The sequence below is a fragment of the Cupressus sempervirens genome, chromosome 4 (assembly GCF_028749045.1).
Source record: "Cupressus sempervirens isolate cs-2001-9-10 chromosome 4, ASM2874904v1, whole genome shotgun sequence".
NCBI lineage: Eukaryota > Viridiplantae > Streptophyta > Pinopsida > Cupressales > Cupressaceae > Cupressus > Cupressus sempervirens.
The window spans coordinates 186903644-186923257 of record NC_143121.1 but is presented as its reverse complement, the minus strand read 5'-3'; positions in this window follow the sequence as shown (position 1 = coordinate 186923257).

Genomic DNA, 19614 nt, shown 5'->3' with positions numbered 1-19614 from the left:
GAAATCAAAAGAGAATCAATTAGAAAGTGAAGAAGAGGGAGAAAGTTCAAACAATGATCTCGAAGTTGTTGAAGCCCTACTTGCAATGATATATTCTAAAGGTAGAGGAAAGTACAAAGGTAAGATTCCTCTAATCTATTTTTCTTGTGAATAAGTTGGTCACCTTGTTGCAAGGAGTCCAAATAGAGAAGACAAAGATGAAAAGAAAAGCAATAAGTTCAAACGCAAGAGGGAATCCAAAAGCTACAAAGACTACAAGGACAAAGGTAAGAAATCTTATTTTATGGCTAAAGATTCTAATAACAATGAAGATGAAATGATATATATTGTTGTAAAAGATGAATATGATGATGAAGGAGATAAAATGATACATGGATTATTGATAGTGGATTTTCACATCATATGATTGGTGATAAAAGAAAACTTGAAAACATGAAACATTATGATGGTGGTAGTCTAAGATTTGAAAACAATGAACCTTGTGGCATAAAGGGAAAAGGTTGTATCTTATTTAACAATGAACTTAGATGTGACAATTTTTATTGGGTTGAAGAACTAAAGAATATTCTATTGAGTATGGCATAGTTGAATAACAGTGAATTCAAGGTTGAATTCATGAATGGGAAGGACAAATTGTTAGATGCTAAAGGAAATTTGGTTGGATCTCGCAAAAAAATAGAAGTTAATCTATTTTATCTTGATCTCAGTGAAAGTTCATGTTTTATTGCTTAAATAGAAGTAAGTTAGTTATGGCACAAAAGATTATGTCATGTAAACTTTGATAATATAGTCAAAATAATAAAAAACATAAGAGTAAGGGGTATACCTAGCTTAAGGAAACCTAATATGGGTCTATGAAAAAATTATCAAATTTGTAAGATAGGAAAAACTAGTTTCAAAAGCAAGAACCGTCATTCTAAAGAAGCCTTAGAAATTGTACATATAGATTTATGTGGACCTATTAGAACAAAGAGTTATAGTGGAGATAATTTTTTTCATTTTGTTTGTTGATGATTATTCTAGAATGATGACTATGATGTATCTAAAAGAAAAATTTGAAGCTTTTGAAAAATTTAAGTGGTATCTAGCAAGAGTAGGAAAAGAAACTAGAAAGAAGCTAAAATTTTTGAGATCAAACAAAGGTGGTGAATTCATTTACAATAAGTTCAATGAATTATACATTGAAAAAGGAATTAAGAGATAAGTATCAACCCTTGGTACACCTTAGTATAATGGTATAGCTGAAAGAAGGAATAGATCCATCATAGATTGCGCAAGAACATTGATGATAGAAAAGAATGTTGCAATTAAATATTGGAAGTAATCAATGTTGTAGTACATACCTTGAATAGAGTAAAATTGAAGAAAGACTCAAATTAAACTCCTTATTAACTATGGTATGACTACAAACCAAATGTAAGTTACTTAAAAGTATTTGGTAGAAAATGTTATATCTTGAAAGAATCTAGGAAATATAAATTTGATGTCAAAGGTGTTGAAGGCATATTCCTAGGATTCTCCTATAGAATTAAAACGTACAAATGTTTGAATCTATCTACCTATAAAATCATAGAAAGTGCACATGTGAGAATTGATGAGTTTGTAGAATAGAGTGAAGAAGAGAGAAATAAAGAACTTGAGGATTATAGAAGATTTTTTTACTTTGAACCCAATATGGTACCAAATCTATTTGGAAGTCAGGAAGCCTCACCTCTTGAGTTCCCCAAATCTCCAAAAGCTATTGAGTTGTAATCAATACAACCCAAGTTTTAGTTTGAAGGACTTGAGTCATAGTTAGAAGCTACCTAGTTGTTGCTAGAGAAAATTGAGTCTAATGGACCTGAGTCATAGATAGTGGGACCTGATGTTAATAAAGAAGATCATGTAGAGGTTAATGAAAAAAAATCCAAATACAAAGTACCCGTGTTAGCAAGATATGTCAAAAAACATCATGCACTTGATCAAATCGTTAGAGACAAGTTAGATGGAATAATGACAAGAAACAAATTGAATGGTACATGATTCTTTGCTAAATTTGAACCTAGAAATGTTAAAGATGCTTTGGATAATGAAAGTTGGATTGAAGTAATGAATGAGGAAATAAAACATATTGAGAGGAACAAAACTTGGACTCTTGTTCCTAGACCCAAGGATAAAAATGTAATTGGCAAAAAGTGGGTATTAAAAAATAAGCTAAATAAAGATGGAGAAGTTTCTAGAAACAAAGCAAGGTTAGTATGTAAAGGTTATTCTCAAGAAGGAGGTATTGATTATGGTGAGACTTTTGCTTCTATCGAAAGACTAGAAGGTGTTAGAAATTCATTAGAATATGCAACTCATAAAGGATTTAAAGTTTATCAAATAGATGTAAAATATACATTCTTTAATGAAATTCTTGATGAGGAAGTCTACATTGAACAATCTGAAGGTCCTACGAAAAGAGATATGGTTTGAAAATTACATAAATCATTGTATGGTATCAAGCAAGCTCCCAAAGCTTACTATGACATAATTCATAAATACTTGATAAAGATTAGTTTTCAAAGAAAAAATGATAACACCAATCTATATATCAAAGAAGGACCAGATAAGAAGATTGTGTTGGCATAAATATTTGTGGATGACACTTTATTTACAAGAAATGATGACTTGTGCAATGCATTTTTAGAAGAAATGAGTAAAGAATTTGAGATGTCTACATTTGGAGAAATAAAATTATTTATTGGATTGTATATATAATAGAAGAAATATGGTATCTACATTACTCAATCTAAATATATCAAGGAGATACTAAAGAATTTTGGAATGGAAGATTCAAGACCAGTTGGAACTCCTTTGTCTACTAGACATAAGCTTTCAAAAAATGATAATTCCAAGGAGGTAGATGAAACCACATACAGATCAATGATTAGAAAATTAAAGTATGTAGTGCATACAAGGCCTGATATTGCATTAGTAGTTGGTATAGTGACAAGCTTCTCAGCAAATCCCAAAGAAAATCACATGATGGCAATCAAAAAAATCTTAAGATATCTAAAAGGTAGTGAAGACTATGGCTTATGGTACAAAAATTGATATCCCCATTTTAGCATATAATTTAAATAATAAACAAATATTATATATGAATTAATATTAATAGTGATATTAAAATAATAATATTTTATAAAGTAATAGTATATTTTAATCATATAATAATATCATATATATTGTATAATAATAATAATAATCTAATATAATTAAGATTAAGATATATTTTGATGTAGCAACGTGCTATATTAATAAAGAATTATAATCTAATAATAAATATAGTTGATATATTATTAAATTAATATATGTTATAATATGAATATAAATAATATATTTTAATATAAACTGAGCTTATAAATATATAATTAATATAATTATATTATTATGAATATAATATAATTATTTTGAGGGGACGTGACTCTTACACTATAAAATTTATATATACATAATAGTAACATTACTATAAGGATGATCAGGAAGAAAAAATGGAAATATATTCATAGTTGGGATTTTAAATCCTAATGTCCTAAGTAGGGACATTACAAATGGTATCAGAGCAAATGATCTTGCCATCCTATGAAAAATAACCTAATCAATCACTAAAAAATAAAAATTCATGTGAAATTTCTTATCAGAATGTTTAAATTAGATGACATATGACATTCTTCAAAAGCAATACAATAAAATAAAAAAGAAGATAAAATTGAATGCACTCAAGAAGATATAATAAAATCTTCTATTTAGCAATTAAATTAGAGACACAGGATTTCTGACAACAAAGTATGCCCAATCATGGGCTAATGTCACAAAGAGATCAATAGATAATGTGAATGCATGCTTAGGACTTCCTTTGTCCTTGGAGATTGTAGGCACAAACCTATTTAATAGAAATGATAGTAGATATTGGAAAAAAACCCTACATGAACTTGAAAAGGTTGTCAATGATCTTGTGCTTGAAACTCTCAAAATATGTTATGATAGTCTAGCTCTTGAAGTGAAACACATTATTTAGAAATTGTCCCCATCATTCAGATTATCCTTTGCATCAAAACAATGTCATGGATTAGGTATTTTGATGATGGAATCAAGGGAAGATCGAAGGGTAGTAAAGAATACAAATTAAGAACTTTGTAATAAAACTTACCTAATTTAGTACTTAAACAATTCGCTGAACCATAAGGGAAAATTACAAATACAACATGTAATTAAGAGATCTGGGCTATTTTTAAGCATGCTAGAGCTCAGAAATCAATGATAACCTTGTCAATCTAACTCCCAAACTATAGCCATTGGTCCAAGAAGTCATTTCAATATTAAAGTTTCCATTTAGCATCAATTTTCAACTTGAAAACAATGCCAGAATATTATATAAGGGATTAAATTTTGTTGTTGCTGATTGATTACTTCTCATACAATATTTCCTAGAGAAGAATATCGGTTTCTTTCCACATTTAATTTGACAACAAGGAAAAATTTTAAGAATTGAGATTTTCATATAGATTTTTGATACAAATAACATTAAAACTTTCCCTCTATTTAGTGCAAGTTGTGGGATGAGAAATTTTTTTGATTACACAATGTATTTTTGAAAATCTTCTAAAAGAATGAGCCAAGTGAACAAACATATGCAATAAAATATGTGGATGTAATGACTCAGTTGGAGATAAATTTGAGGAGCTTGATAAGAGGTGCTTAAGGTGGTTGAGAGCCTCCCTCCAATGGACTAGAAACATATTTCCTTTAATGGATGTAGGTTTACATTTTGAATAAGATTGACATCACTACGCCATTGAACTTGGCTCAACATCTACAATATGTCCATTTCAAACCCTAACAAAGCACCACAAGGACAATGAAGACCTCCCAGACATAGGGCAGAAAGAATGTTTAAAATTTACATTTTTAAGCACAATAACTCCTCATTTGTCATCCTACTACTTATAAGGTAACATTAAAGTTAAGTATTTAACTCTTCATTATTATTCTTATATGAGTATAAATGTGATATTTAGATGAATATGTAGATTGGGAAACTAATTAGAGGGTCATTTATTAAATTTGGAATATAGTTACTCATTATTAATCATAATTAGTTATTTGACAAGAAAATAATGTATTTTTTAAAGATATATATCAAAATATGTACATAAGAGATTGAATATATAATAAACATACATGCCAAATATAGATTTAATCATTCTTAATGATTTAAAATTATGTATTATTTGGTTTATTATTGAAAGAAAAACTATTTCTTGTGCATAAAATTAAAGGTCTATGACAAATAAAATTGGGATCATAAGGAAATGTCTCACAAGGGGGATATTATTTATGCTTAAATTCATGGTGGATAGGGAGTATGCATAGGGGGAGGAGTAAATCGGTTGTGTTGGGGAAAAATGAATCCCAATATGGACTAAGGTTTGAGGGAGCCCCAACCTGAGTGTGTCCAAACTCAGAGCCACAATAAATCTTCCATTCATCATGGGACCTACTTCAAGGGCAACAATTATAAAAATCTACCATCCACATCAAAATCAAACATGTTCCTAGTGCGTAGGGAGTGTGCATAAGGGGAGGAGTAAATTGGTCACATTGGGGTAGAATGAATCTCAATATGGACTAAGGTCTGACAGAGCCCCAAGCTAAGCGTGTCCAAACTCAAAGACAGTAAATCTACCATCCACTATGGAATTATAAACCTATTATAGTACTAGCTATAGAAAATATGAACCTTCAATCTAACTCATTATTTCAAGATAGGGGAAAGGAGCATGACATTCATGATCAAAGTGGTAAAACATTTCCTTACCCTTTTCTTATTTCAATTTATAAGCTAGATTCTAACATGTATACTATGTGTCTACATCATGTCTTCATGGATCAATGTGTTTGCTTCGTGTCTTTATTCATATGTTCTTGTACATGCTATTATATACTAACATGTCTCCTTTGCAAGTGCCTAACACATATGAAGGAAAGAGAATGAATCCAGTCTATGAATTAATAAGGATCAAATCAATTACTTGAGGACAAGAAAATTCAAGGGGGGAGGACTGTGATATCCCCATTTTAGCATATAATTTAAATAATAAATAAATATTATATATAAAGTAATATTAATAGTGATATTAAAATAATAATATTTTATAAAGTAATATTATATTTCAATCATATAATAATATCATATATATCATATAATAATAATAATCTAATATAATTAAGATTAAGATATATTTTGATGTAGTAACGTGCTATATTAATAAAGTTATAATCTAATAATAAATATACTTGATATATTATTAAATTAATATATGTTATAATATAAATATAAATATAATATATTTTAATATAAACTAAGCTTATAAACATATAATTAATATAATTATATTATTATGAATATAATATAATTATTTTGAGGGGATGTGAATTTTACACAATAAAATTTATATATACATAGTAGTAACATTACTATAAGGATGATCAAGAAGAAAAAATGGAAATATATGCATAGTTGGGTTTTTAAATCCTAATGTCCTAAGTAGGGATATTACAAAAAAAGGAGGCAATTTAGATTTGAAAGTATTCATAGATTTTAATTGGGCAGGAAGTATTGATGATGGAAAGAGCACCGGTGGTGGAGCATTCTTCCTTGATAAAAGATTAGTGTCTTGGACAAGCAAGAAGCAAAATTGCATTTCTTAGTCCATGACAAAGGGAAAATATGTGGCAATAGCAGTTTATTATTTGGTTCAAACAACTTTTGGTAGGTATGAAGATAGAGATCAAGGATCTACTAGTTATATACTATGATAACACCAGTGGAATTAATATACCAAAGAATCTAGTGATGCATAAAAAAACAAAACACGTTTCTATAAAATATCATTTTTTGAGAGAATTGATACAAGATAAAGATGTAAGATTGAAATATGTGAATACCAAAGAAAAAATTGCAGACATATTCACTAAGCCATTACCTAAGGTTACATTTTTGTATCTAAGAGGTAAGTTAGGGGTCATTCCCCTATCTGAAGCTCACTAAATGAAGTTTAGTAATGCATCAACCAGAGCATGTTGAAGATCAGTTAGTTGATGCAATATTGACAAAGGCATATTGCATATGAATTAGTACATAAGGTACATTAATATTCATTGAATATTATCGTTGGCATGAGATTTCAAAGAGGGAGAGCTTGGCTCTCATATCAAAAGAAATTTTGATTGATGATGTCAACAAGGATGAACTTGGTCTAATATCAAAGAGGCAAAGTTTTGCAAGGTAAAAAGAGTTCAAATTGATAGAGGGAGGTTTTATGGATGAGAATTAGAACGAAACTAAGGATATGCTCCTTATTTTATTCTTGCTCTAAAATTTCATTATATTATGACATGTTGTGTTTCCATCAAAGCCAAAGAGGGAGATTGTTGGAAATAATTGATTAATTGTGTATTGTATTTGATGTTACAAAAAATGTCATATCATTTCTAGTTAGTGTATGTCAAGATCACTTGGGCATTAAAGATAGTGTTCTATGTCTATTCAGAATTCCATAGTTTTCCTAGTTTAGAAGACAGTGTCCACCAAGTTCACTCAGGCGACAAATGAAAGTTTGTTGAAGTTGAGTGTTAACTGAGCTCACTTAGTTAATGAAGGAAATGTTTAGATGGAACCAGTCTTAACCAAGCTCACTCAATTAATGAAGAAAATGTTTGGATGGAACCATTGTTAACTGAGCTCACTCAATTACCAATGGAAGTTTCTGAATATGTAGTATTAACTAAGTTCACTTGGTTAAAAGAGGAAAATTTCTTTGAGTTAGTGTCTTTTGAGTAGGGTTAGCTAACAAAAGTTTTTCTTGTTTTGGCATATTGAGTTCAATCAAATTGTTTGTTGGTTCTAGTTGACTAAGAAGATGAATATTAATTATTCTAAGTTTTATTCAATCTGACTTGACAATGTGTAAGATATAGAAATAAAGTCAAGTTGAGGATTATAAAAAAGGATAAGTTGAACATAATTGAAGATTTGATGATGCTTAGAGGAAGAAAATTAAAAGGATAAGCATAATATCCTTGTTGAGATGAAAAGATTCATTTGAAGAGGAAGGATCAAGTATTCAAGCTAGAATTGAGATATATAATCAGCAATTTAGTTACATCAGAAATTAGGTCGTCTCATTATTATCTAAATCTCTTAATAGAGTTGGCTTAACAACTATTTGTAAATCCTCTAACAAGGTGGCATTTCAAATGAATTGTTTAAAGACCTCTAACAAGGCCACTCCTAATAGGGTGATTAAATCTTCTAATAGGGTCACACCTAATAGTGTATTTTGTAACCTTTAATAGGGTTGGCTCCTAATAGGGCTCACTTTAAAAGAGTGAAAATTAGTAACTAGTTGCAATTTTTGGTTTTTTGCAAATTGGGTTTCAATGTTAAATCTTAGTGTCAATTGTGTTCATGCTATTTCTTTATGTGTTTGCAACTAATTTAAATTTAATCTCAATCACAGATAATATATTAAGATTTTCTTGTTAAGCACTTGTAGATTTATTTTAGTGTTTACCAAGTTACAACAAAGTTCAATTTTCATTTGTATTGTCATCTAAGGGATCTGGGATTTTTTTTTATGGTAACTAATTCACCCCTCCCCTCTTAGTTACTTCTTTTATATTTCCAACACCTACCCCCATGACAAGTAAAAAAATGAAAGAGAAGAAAGAGTGCAACAAAATCTTGATTGAACTTTCAACAACCTGCAGTTATGCAAAAATTGTTGATGTTAAAGAACACACTACTACTAAGAAAATCTTAGATAAGTTAGTAAATTTCCATGACGAAGAAAAGAATGTGTTAAGATCTAAGGCAAAAAATCCTAAGAGGAAATTTTGATAACATGAGAATGTTGTTGACAATTGGCCAATGGTGATATGTAATTGTTGTCATTTATGGTAACACATGATGTACATGTTCACAGGAAACCTTAAAAATAAAGATACTTGGTGTTTGGTAATTAGAAAACTGTCAAAGTATAGAATTTGGTTTAAAGTAGTGTATTTTTTTTTTTATAACTTGTTGCTGATGTCATATTATAACTAGTGAAGTTACATGAAGACACTATACATGATGGTGATGATGTGTATAACCTCATAAGCCAATACAGATTGTATGGGATAGAGATATTCATGATTGAAGCAAACTAGGACAGCGAAATTGAAGGAAAGAATCATTTTTAATTGCTTGTCCAATTAGGGCCAACATCCTAGATGCTTAGTCTAAGTTGGAAGAGTGATTTTTGGTTTTAGTTGACCCAACAACAATTTGTAAAAAGGCATGGTATTTATGCAAAGGACATTTTGCAATAAGAATTATGTAAGTGGTGTGCAAGTGCTATATGTGAATGTAGACACCCAAATATTGGCAAAGACCTAAATTACACAATTTTGATCAATCAACACAAATTAAGGAGGAAATTAGAGGAAAATAACAAACATTCAAATTAAAGATTATGTCAAGTCATTAATCAATTAAATCATCTATCAAAGTAATAAGACCTAAATCAACTTCAAAAGAGGAGAAAAACAATTCAAAATCATAAAATGAAATTCAAAAGGGGGAGGGAAAAAGAAAAACTTTTGAAAATATATGGAACTTTTATTAAATAAATAAATCCATTTATTATCACAAAATGAAAATCCCCTTTTAAAAGTGTTATAGCCATAGTAAATAAAAATAGGTATGCAAACAATCAAATGTCAGATAAAGTCCTCACCTAAGATATCATACAAAATTGGTCGAGGTACACATGGCTTACCAAACAAGAGGAGGTGCTTACAAGTGGACACCAATAATGCATGAAATCAAAGGATCACTAGAATTGAACAATGAAAAATCAAAGGCAAATAAAGTATCATGAATTCATCTTGGTACCTCTTGTCAAGTACATCATCAAGGTACTAGAAGTGCATAACAATAAAAAAAACTAGTAATTGTAGATGAGTAGTGCTGATAGTTGTGTGCAGTAGTGTAAAATTTGTTCGAACCATGGATAAAGTGGTTGTAATGGTTGGGAAACAAATTATGAGATGTGGCAATGGAAATTGGTAGCAAAATGCATGGAGTATATGTTGGTAGAGAAGCTCGACATAAATTTTTTGGTGGTCACTATGGTGTGGGAATGGTAGAAGTGTACCTAGTAAGAGTGCGACAGGAAGCAAATGGATGGTAAGGTCATTAAAGAGTGAGTCCAGGCAAGTGATAGCCATAAATAGGCATATAGAATGGGAATGGAACTAAGCAAGGTGAAGAGTAAAACATGGTTATTAGATTGATTGAGAAGTCTGAGGTATTGCGTAAGTGAAAACTTGTTAGGCTCACCAAATCAATCATAGTAAGAGGGTAATGCTAGCCAAGGAAGGTGGATTAGGAAAGGGCAAAGTGCAAAGTGCATTTGGTGAACCTCTGAAGAGTTGGTGTATCATCACAATCTACAAGGTGAACCAAGTTAGGTAGAATGAGGGTTGACACAACCTAAAGGTGTAGGAATCAGGGTAGAGGAAATGCCTTTGTTAGTGTTAATGATGTTGTTAGGGACTACATCACAATAGGCATTGCAGGTGGTATTAGATGACAATGAGTCAATGATGCAGATATAGAATAGTCTTCCTAACATTACAAAGAGTATGTATGAAGTAGAGGAGGAGGTGAGGGAGATAAAATTTCTTGAAAAGTCCATGAAAAAAGATCAGGGGGATGTGGGAGATATTGGTGCGGGTGAAGGGATGAGTGGAGCAGGTTGGTTGATTAGTCTTAGAATACCAGGACAAGGATCAGTGGAAGGGGAAGTGAGTGGTGTAAATGTGGAGGAGTCGATGCCAGAGGCAGGGTGGGGAGACCAATCATCAAGTGACAAGGAAAAATTATGGAGAATTTTGAATGTAAAGAGAGCCTAGGCAAAGAATGTCGAACAGGAAGTCAAGTTTCTGCTAGGATTGATAGAGAAGGCACGAGAAGATGGAGTGTAAACAAAGGAAAGATGGCTCGAAGTAGGGGTGAATATGGAGCAGGTGTGGGTGCAATCACTAGAAGTGAAATTGCATGTGGAGCAATTGCCTCTAGAAGGGAATGATGTAGGGATGCAGGTAGAGTGGTCATGAGCTCAAAGATTGTAGGAATCCCTAAAGATGGCACAAATGGGGTTGGAAAGAATGAAAAATGAGTTGGTGTAGCTACAGTCATAGTCTAAGTCATTTAGAGAGGAGATTGAAAAATTGAACTCCTTATCATTGAAACTATAGGAGTGTTTAGCATTGAGTGAGTTGAAGGTGAGATAGTTGCAGCAGTGATTAGGCAAGACAAAAGTGGATGTGGAGTGTTGGTGAATGGCGATTGATCAAATGCAGTATGAGTGAGATGTGGCCCAACAAGCAATCACTATACCAGGAATACACAAACTAGTGGAGAATGTGTTCATGGATATGTAATGGATGGAAAAAGTACACTAGGAAGCTACCTATTAGATCAAACTTTATCATCAGGCATTCCTTAATGAGAACTGACAGGAAACACAGTTTGTGGATAGGGAATTTGTACAATTGTTAAATGCATAGTTGTGCAATGGTAGGTTTCTGATTCTTATGGATGCAGTGTGGATAAATAGAGATTGACACCTAGGGCTTCTTCTTCAGGAGTTGGGTCTAAAGAAACACCATTGATTGGAAGCCCTATCTTGCCACCTTTGTTAGGGTGGCCAAAATAAATGATTAGCCAGAGGATATTTGAATGTAATCTTGCAATTATCATCATAATAGAATAAAATTTGTATTTGTTTTTGTGCCAAGGAAAAGGATAAGTTGTGGTAATGTTAATGTGTCAGATGAACATTGTTGTGTTTGTTTTTAATATTTTTGGACTCTATTTAGATGTTTTTAGCATTTTTAAGAATTTGTGGATGTTTTAGGAATTTTAGGAATTTTTTGGAATATTCAAATGTTTTTGGAATTTTTTGGAATATTTAAATGTTTTTGGAATTTTTAGAAAAAAATGTGTCAATTTTCACAAAGTGGACACAATACGATCTGTAGAGGAAGAAAAACCTTTACTTTTATGTGGGGGACTAAATGTCTATGTGGACTTCCAATGAAAGATTAGTACAAATTTGTGTAATAGTTGGATAGCCATTGTAATTAATGATGAAAAAAAGGAGGAAGTGCTACACCATAAATTTTGAGACACAAGGTTGTATATATCAATAGCCTTTATAGACACACATAAGGTCAAAGTTAGGATTTTTGCTAGTTGTGCACTAAGACAGATGCTCACGAGGCCTATGAAAAGGCATTAGGACCTATGAGAGGCTTTCATGGCCAAAAAGAGGCCAAGAAGGGCCTAAGAAGTCACTTTGGGACCTTGGAAAGGCCAAAATAGGTCCTTCAAAAGGTCATTTGGGCCTAAGGGGGCATTTTGTGGGCCTAAAAGAGGCGTTTGGGCCTAGAAATGCATCTCAGGGGCCTAAAAGAAGGTGTTTGGGCCTAAAAAGGCATCTTGGGGGCCTAAAAAAGGTGTTTGGGCCTAAAAAGGCACCTTGGGGGCCTAAAAAGGGTGTTTTAGGCTTGAAAAGACATCTTAGGGGCTTGAAAAGGCCAAAATATGGCCTTGAAAAAAGGTGTTTGGGCCTAAAAGGGCACTTTGGGGGCCTAAAAAAGGCATTTTAGGCCTTAAAAGGCATCTCAAGGACCTGAGAAAGGCCAAAATAGGGCCTTACAAAAGGTGTTTGAGCTTAATAAGGCACTTTCAAGGGCCTAAAAAAGGTTAGAACAGGTCCTTAAAGAAGGTGTTTGGGCTTAAAAAGGCAAGGAGACCCATACAATCTCTCAAACGTATGCTTACTTATTCTATGCCCCTTGTTAGGGGATGACGAACGAATCTGACAGATACTTGGGCCATTCGGGACATCATTGATATACTTGTTGGAGGTGTCTAGATCAACTGTGGCCACTGCAACATAAATAAGACTAATAATTAGTTGGGAATTGTTGTTCTTGGCTAGAGGAAAGATAAGTAACTCTATCAGATCCTCTTTTGCTATTCGCGTTGTGTGAGATTTTCCAAAGCGTAGCAAGATGTTTTTAGACATAACTACGCTGCTTCTTATTGTCGTTGAGGCACTTTTTTGTTGTTTTTGGTTTTTCTAGAGGTAATGGAGCCATAAAATATTTAGATATTTTTCAATATAGTGAGCCTCACCATTGATTTCATATAAAACTAGTCAAGGTATGCATATGTCCCAAAGGAGCAATAATTATAGACAGACACTAGTTTGATATGAAATCAATGGATTATTGGTTTGAAAAATACATCAATAATTTACGTATATTTGAATAGCTTATTTGAGTTGAAACAAAGCACATTTGATTGGAATTTTGGGGTGTTGTTAATTTTTTGAGATTTTTCAGCTATTTTTGGCAATTATTACCCATTTTGGAATGTTTTTTGCAATTTTTTACTGTTTTTGATCATTTTTGACAATTTTTGGATTTTTTTTTTATAATCTTTGACAAATTTTTAATTTTTTTTGATAAATTTTTACAGTTTTTTTTTTTTTTGATAATTTTTGATAAATTTTTTTTTTTTTTTTTATAAATTTTTACAATTGTAGAATTTATTTGATAATTTTTGACAATCTTTGAATTTTTTTGATAATTTTTGACAATTTTTGAACTTTGTTGATAATTTTTGACTATTTTTGAATTTTTTGATTATTTTGACAATTTTTGAATTTTTTTTGATAATTTTTGACAATGTTTTAGTTTTTTTGATAATTTTTTACAATTTTGAATTTTAATGATTATTTTTGATGATTTTTGCGCTGGTGGGGGTGAAGCGAGGATGTGAGTTAGATTTGTTGGACTGTGGAGATAGCCATGATCGTATGGAGGCACTAAAAGAGCCAAGGAGACCAAAGCGAGCTGAAAGGGCTAAGAGTGAGTTTAGGGAGTTATATTGGAGATGATGAGGGCAAAAGGAATCTTTGGAATGACAAAAGGATCAAATAAAAAGCTAAAATGGATATTGGGAATTATTGGCCATGGAAGATAGTTGAGAAGTGCACTAATTTTCTTGCAATTCATGTCTATGGTATCTCAATACATAATCTGACTCCATGTTTCTCCTAATCTATTGTGCTTCCCTTTGGTGCCACTATACTGACTATCTTTGCTACTATGAACTATTTCTAATGCCAAGAAACCACTGAACTGGAACCCACAAGTGTTTCTCAATTGGGTACTTGTGAAATTAACTCAATTGTGCTAGATAAACCACAAGAAAGAAAAATTTGTCCCTACGGAAGTTGCTTGAGTTCTATCTTGAGTGTCTTTCAGCATTGAAGGACTTATGTTATTTAGAGAAGCCGAAAGGTGCTATCTCACACTCCTTTTGAAACCAAAAGTAGTATTTCTCACCATTTTTCATTTCTTTTTTAAAGTTATTATATTACATTTTCTCACATTTTCATTGCTTATTTCATACCATTACATCTCATTTTTACATTTATTTTATTTCACTCTCATTTTATCACATTCTAATTTCATTTCACTATATCACATCACATCACATCTCATTTTATTTACAAAACTTTCATTTATCCCATTTCATTTATTACATCCCATTACATCGAATCTCATTGCATTACATAACATTCTAAATTTCATTTTCACTATATTTCATCTATTTAACTACATTTCATATCATCACATTATGTTTCATTGCATGTCATTTCATTTGCATTTATCATACTTCATTTATTACATCCCATTTCATCTAATCTCATTTCATTATATAACATTATAGATTTTATTTCATTACATTTCATTTGTTTCACTACATTTCATATCATCCCATTATATTCTATTACATCTAATTTCATTGCATTATACATTTTCCTTACATTATCGTTTCATGTCATTACATTTTATCAAACAATTTCATTTCATCATGTTTCATTTCCTCCCCTCTTCTTTTCTTTATCACCATTCATTACATTCAATTTCATTTCATTGCATCCCACAGTGCATTTCATTTCGTTATATTTCATTTCCCCTATTTCATTCCATTATGTCACATTTCTGTTCATTTACAAATTTCATATTTCATTTCCATCACATTTCATTACCTCCCATTTCATTTCCTTACATATCACAGTTCATTTCATTTTATTATATTTTCTCTCTTTCACTAAATTCATGACTTGCATTTAATTTTTTTCATCATATTACCTTTAATTCATGCATTTCATCTCTTCATTTCATGGCTTTTGAATTTTAAATGTTGACATCCCATCTCATGTCTTTCAAATCTCAAACAATTTCATTTCCTTCCATTTTTCACTTTCATTCACCTTCCATTTGTTACATACAAACTTTCAAATTAAAGATTACATCAGGCCACTAATCGATTAAATCATCTATCAAAGTAATAAGACCTAAATCAACTTCAAAAGAAGAGAAAAAAATTCAAAATCATAAATGAAATTCAATAGGGAGAGGGAAAAATACAAACTTTTGAAAATAAGTGAAACTTTTATTAACTCAGTAAATCTATTTATTCTCACAAAATTAAAATCCTCCTTTTAAGTTATAAAGAATTAATAAAAATCCACAGTTATCCTCAAAATCAAGACTTTTGGACTCCTCCTCTTGTCTCTTATGAGACATTTTAGTTGAAAAGAAACACACATTTATCCTCAAAATCAAGACTTTTGGGCTCCTCCTCTTGTCTCTTATGAAACATTTTCAATTTCACCTCTATCCACCAGTTAAAGGTAAAACCCAAATTCTTACCCCAACCCCTTCTAAAATCTTATAAATAGAAGGAGAATTCAAGAGCAAAAGGACCCAAGTTTTAGGCATCTACATCATAGGCATATTCGGAGTTGTCATATTGGGCATTATAGCATTGTTATTCTAGCAAGTTTATGTCATTTTGATAGCATTTTGGCTTTGTTTTCATGTTGTTTAGTATCATCTTAACACATGTTTAGCTCACTGCATGTTCATTTTGATATTATTCTAAGAGTTGTTACTTGCATGTAATCTACATTTTCATTTTAGATGTTGCATACATACTGGTAGATCTGCATTTTAAACATACTTCTTATTCTAGAACTATCATTAAGTTTTTGGTTTAAGAGCATTCTTAGTGGTTCTAGTTAGGGGAACATGGGACATTCATAGAGTTTGCATTTTAACAATGAGTTCTTGGGTTTAGTCTAGTTCATTGCCATTTTATCTGCACTCTACATTAAGGTTTCATGAATATGCAAATATAATGTGTACAAAATGGCACCCACTATGGGGCTTCATATTAAAGCCTCTTTGTTCTTCAAGTTCTCTTGTTAATCTATTTTTTTCCTTTTAGATCTACTTTTTTCTCTAGTTTTGGTACAAATCTGATCTTCTATAGGTTTTATAGCGCGTGAGAAGCTTCATAATGAGATCAAAAAAATTTCAAAGACATTTCTAAGCTCACAAAGATTGGATCTACCACTCCTCTAATGCAAAAATTATTTTACACACCATTTTAATGTTTTCACCTAGTCTTTTAATGCATTTGAATCATTTTGTTGCACATTCATCTATTTTGATAGTGCATTTGATTATTATTATAGTGCATTTGATCATTCTTATTGTTGGTCTGAATTTTTGCATAGTAAAATTCCTTTGTCTAGGTATAGAAATTTAGACTAGAATCCATTGATGGTGAATAGGGTTTCTAGCTAAACCTTCCATTCGTCAGCCTTTGAAAATTTTTGTTCAAACCCTACGTCTTGTTCCATTCATAATTTTTCAAGCGAAAAATATTTGGAAAATCAATTTGAGCAAATATTTTATTTTGTTTTATTTTATTTTATTTTTTGTGCCCCCGAGTTACTTTTCCTCTCAGATGTCTCATCGTCTGATCTGAATAGATCTACCATTGTCATTACCTCACTATGGAAACATGAGCACTTTTTATGTATAATGAGGTAGCAAGTGCCGAAAAGTTTATAAAATGAGACTGCAAAATGAAGACATGGTAGTCGGAGATTTTTTGGTAACCATAGTTAGTCCAAGTGGCATGACAAGCAATAACTACTATTTTCAGAAGCAATTAGTAAGAGTGATGGTGATTTGATGGGTCATTATATTTCATGGTTCCAAGTTTTATTAAAGTTTCTAGAGCTTGCTACCTTGCTATTAGAAAAATTTGACATCTCACCATTAGCGAAGTAGGGAGTCACCATGAAAAGAACATCCAATGGGATCTCAAGTGACGTGGATGGTGACTAAGACTAAAGTAAGGACTTTGTTGGGTGCTAGTAGTGTAGAGCTTCCTATGTCATCAATATCCTAGACCCATGCTTCATTCATGAAATATACAAGAGATCTTGATTATCAGATCAAACTAGAATCAATAGTCCTCGCTATGTTGCTATGAAAAGTTGCAAGTTGTTTAATCTATGCGACATAGCGAGTATGGGACCCACCACTCTTCAAGGTACTTGGTGCAGTTTCTCCACCTTTGATGTAACCTCAGATCAATGGCCATCACTGTCTTGCCATAAAAGTTTCTCGAACAATACGTATAGCGAAGATAGTGAACAAGGGCCCACCACTATCTTCTAAGATGTACAGTAATATATCATCTGCAAGATCAAGAACGAATCGATGGTTGTCGCTGCTTCGCTATGGCAAGGTGTTCATTCTTTATGTATCGCGAAGTAGCAAGCTGTTTACACATGTCCTCAGTCACTAGTGGGTCCAAATAGAAGTGCCATTAGGGAAAAGAGTTGTGTATGTGGACAATTTTTAGTGGATCAATTGACCAACTTGTCAAGTGCAATGCCTAGTTGTCTTGCTTTACATCCCATAATCGTAGGATTTTTAAAAATCAACAACATAGATTTAAACACAGAAGGTGGTGCCACTCTGTGTAGTAATTAGACATGAAAGCTTTGCATGTGAGGAAAAATAGAGTATAATAAAGAAGATTTTATCAGTTTCACCTTATGCAAACAAAGATTTCAAGCTATTCCTGAGCAAAAGCAATTACTGAAGAAGAATGTGCTAAAAGTTTGGCAATATTGTGAATCAGATTGTTCGTAAAAAAATTTGCTGACACACAAAGGGAAATGAGGACTCAATTCAAGTAAGTAATCTTGTTGTAATCTTTATAAGTATCATAGTTCTGAAAAGCATAGTTAAAGATGCCTCCAAAGAAGGGATTTTTGGGTTAGGTTAATTATTTGGATAGAAATGTACATGATGACTTGCTTGAGTTGCTTCTTGAGTCTATTGTAGAGACAGTGCAAGTTAAAAAATTGATTTCATTAAACCCTAGGTTGAGGATAGCTGACAGGTTATATGATAAGGGTAACTAGGTCCTGGATGCTCAAACCTCGCAAACTAGTTTGAATTTGTTCAAGAAATAGTTTGTAGAAAGGAAATTGTGTGCCCCACATGCCAATATATGGAATTTTGACCTGGGAAAGCTAGTTGTTCCCAGTGTGTTTATGGATTATGACCTCCTTGAGATTGTGGTGAAGAGTTATGATCAAGCCACTAGTGTAGTGAGAAGAGTAGATAGTGAAATTTTAATCACATCAGTCCAGAAGAGATTAGGGAAGTTTTCCATTTGGGACCTCTCACTAGGTACCATGCACCCATTGATTTGACAGAGTTAGAAAAAGAATATATGTCAAAAAAGGATGTAGTTAGAAAAGGTGCACTAAAGGCCTACATTGGCAGAATTGGAACCCTACCAGCAATAACATCATCCTCTAAAGAACCTTTCAAGAAAGCATGCTTCAATGCTAGGGCAGTAGGGATATACGGGACCCTGTGTAGAGTTTTTAGAGAGGGTGAAGAAGATTTCATCCTTGTGAGTTTCATGTATATGATCACTCAAATCTCCTCTTTCGGTGTAGAAATAATTTTTGATTTTGCTTCCTACCTGGCTAATGAGATTCATAGTGGATTGGTGGGGATTGCAAAGGGCAAGGTGGAGAAGGTTTGGGGCCAATACTCCTTGTTGATGCACATGTTATTGTTTAAGGGGGATACATACTTTGGTAAAGAAATGGTTCTAAATAGACAACAAGAGGGGAAAGCACTACCAGTTCAATTATGGAGTGCAGATATGACTGGGGAAGCAGAAAATGCTAGTTTTGTTAGATTTGGCAGGCACTTTGCCTCCAAACTAAGATACCTTATATTCAGTCACAAGCCTAGAATTCCTAAGGCACTAATGCACCTTGTTAGGCCTATGGACAAACCCCATAATCTAAAAGTTTCACATAATTGGGGAGATATCATCGCATATTCAGTTTCAACTGTCATCAGAGTTTATGGATTCAAAGGGACACCCCATGTACTACCTTATCAGGTGCCTTTAAAGGTAGGAGTAGCTGAATTTTTGTGGTAGTTGGGTGGAGTAGAGGAAACCTTTTTGCACAAGAGGGGAATAGGATCAATTTTTCCCACTTGCACAATAGCCCACCAATTTGTAATAACCAAGGAAGGGTGGGTCTTCCTCTACAAATTTTT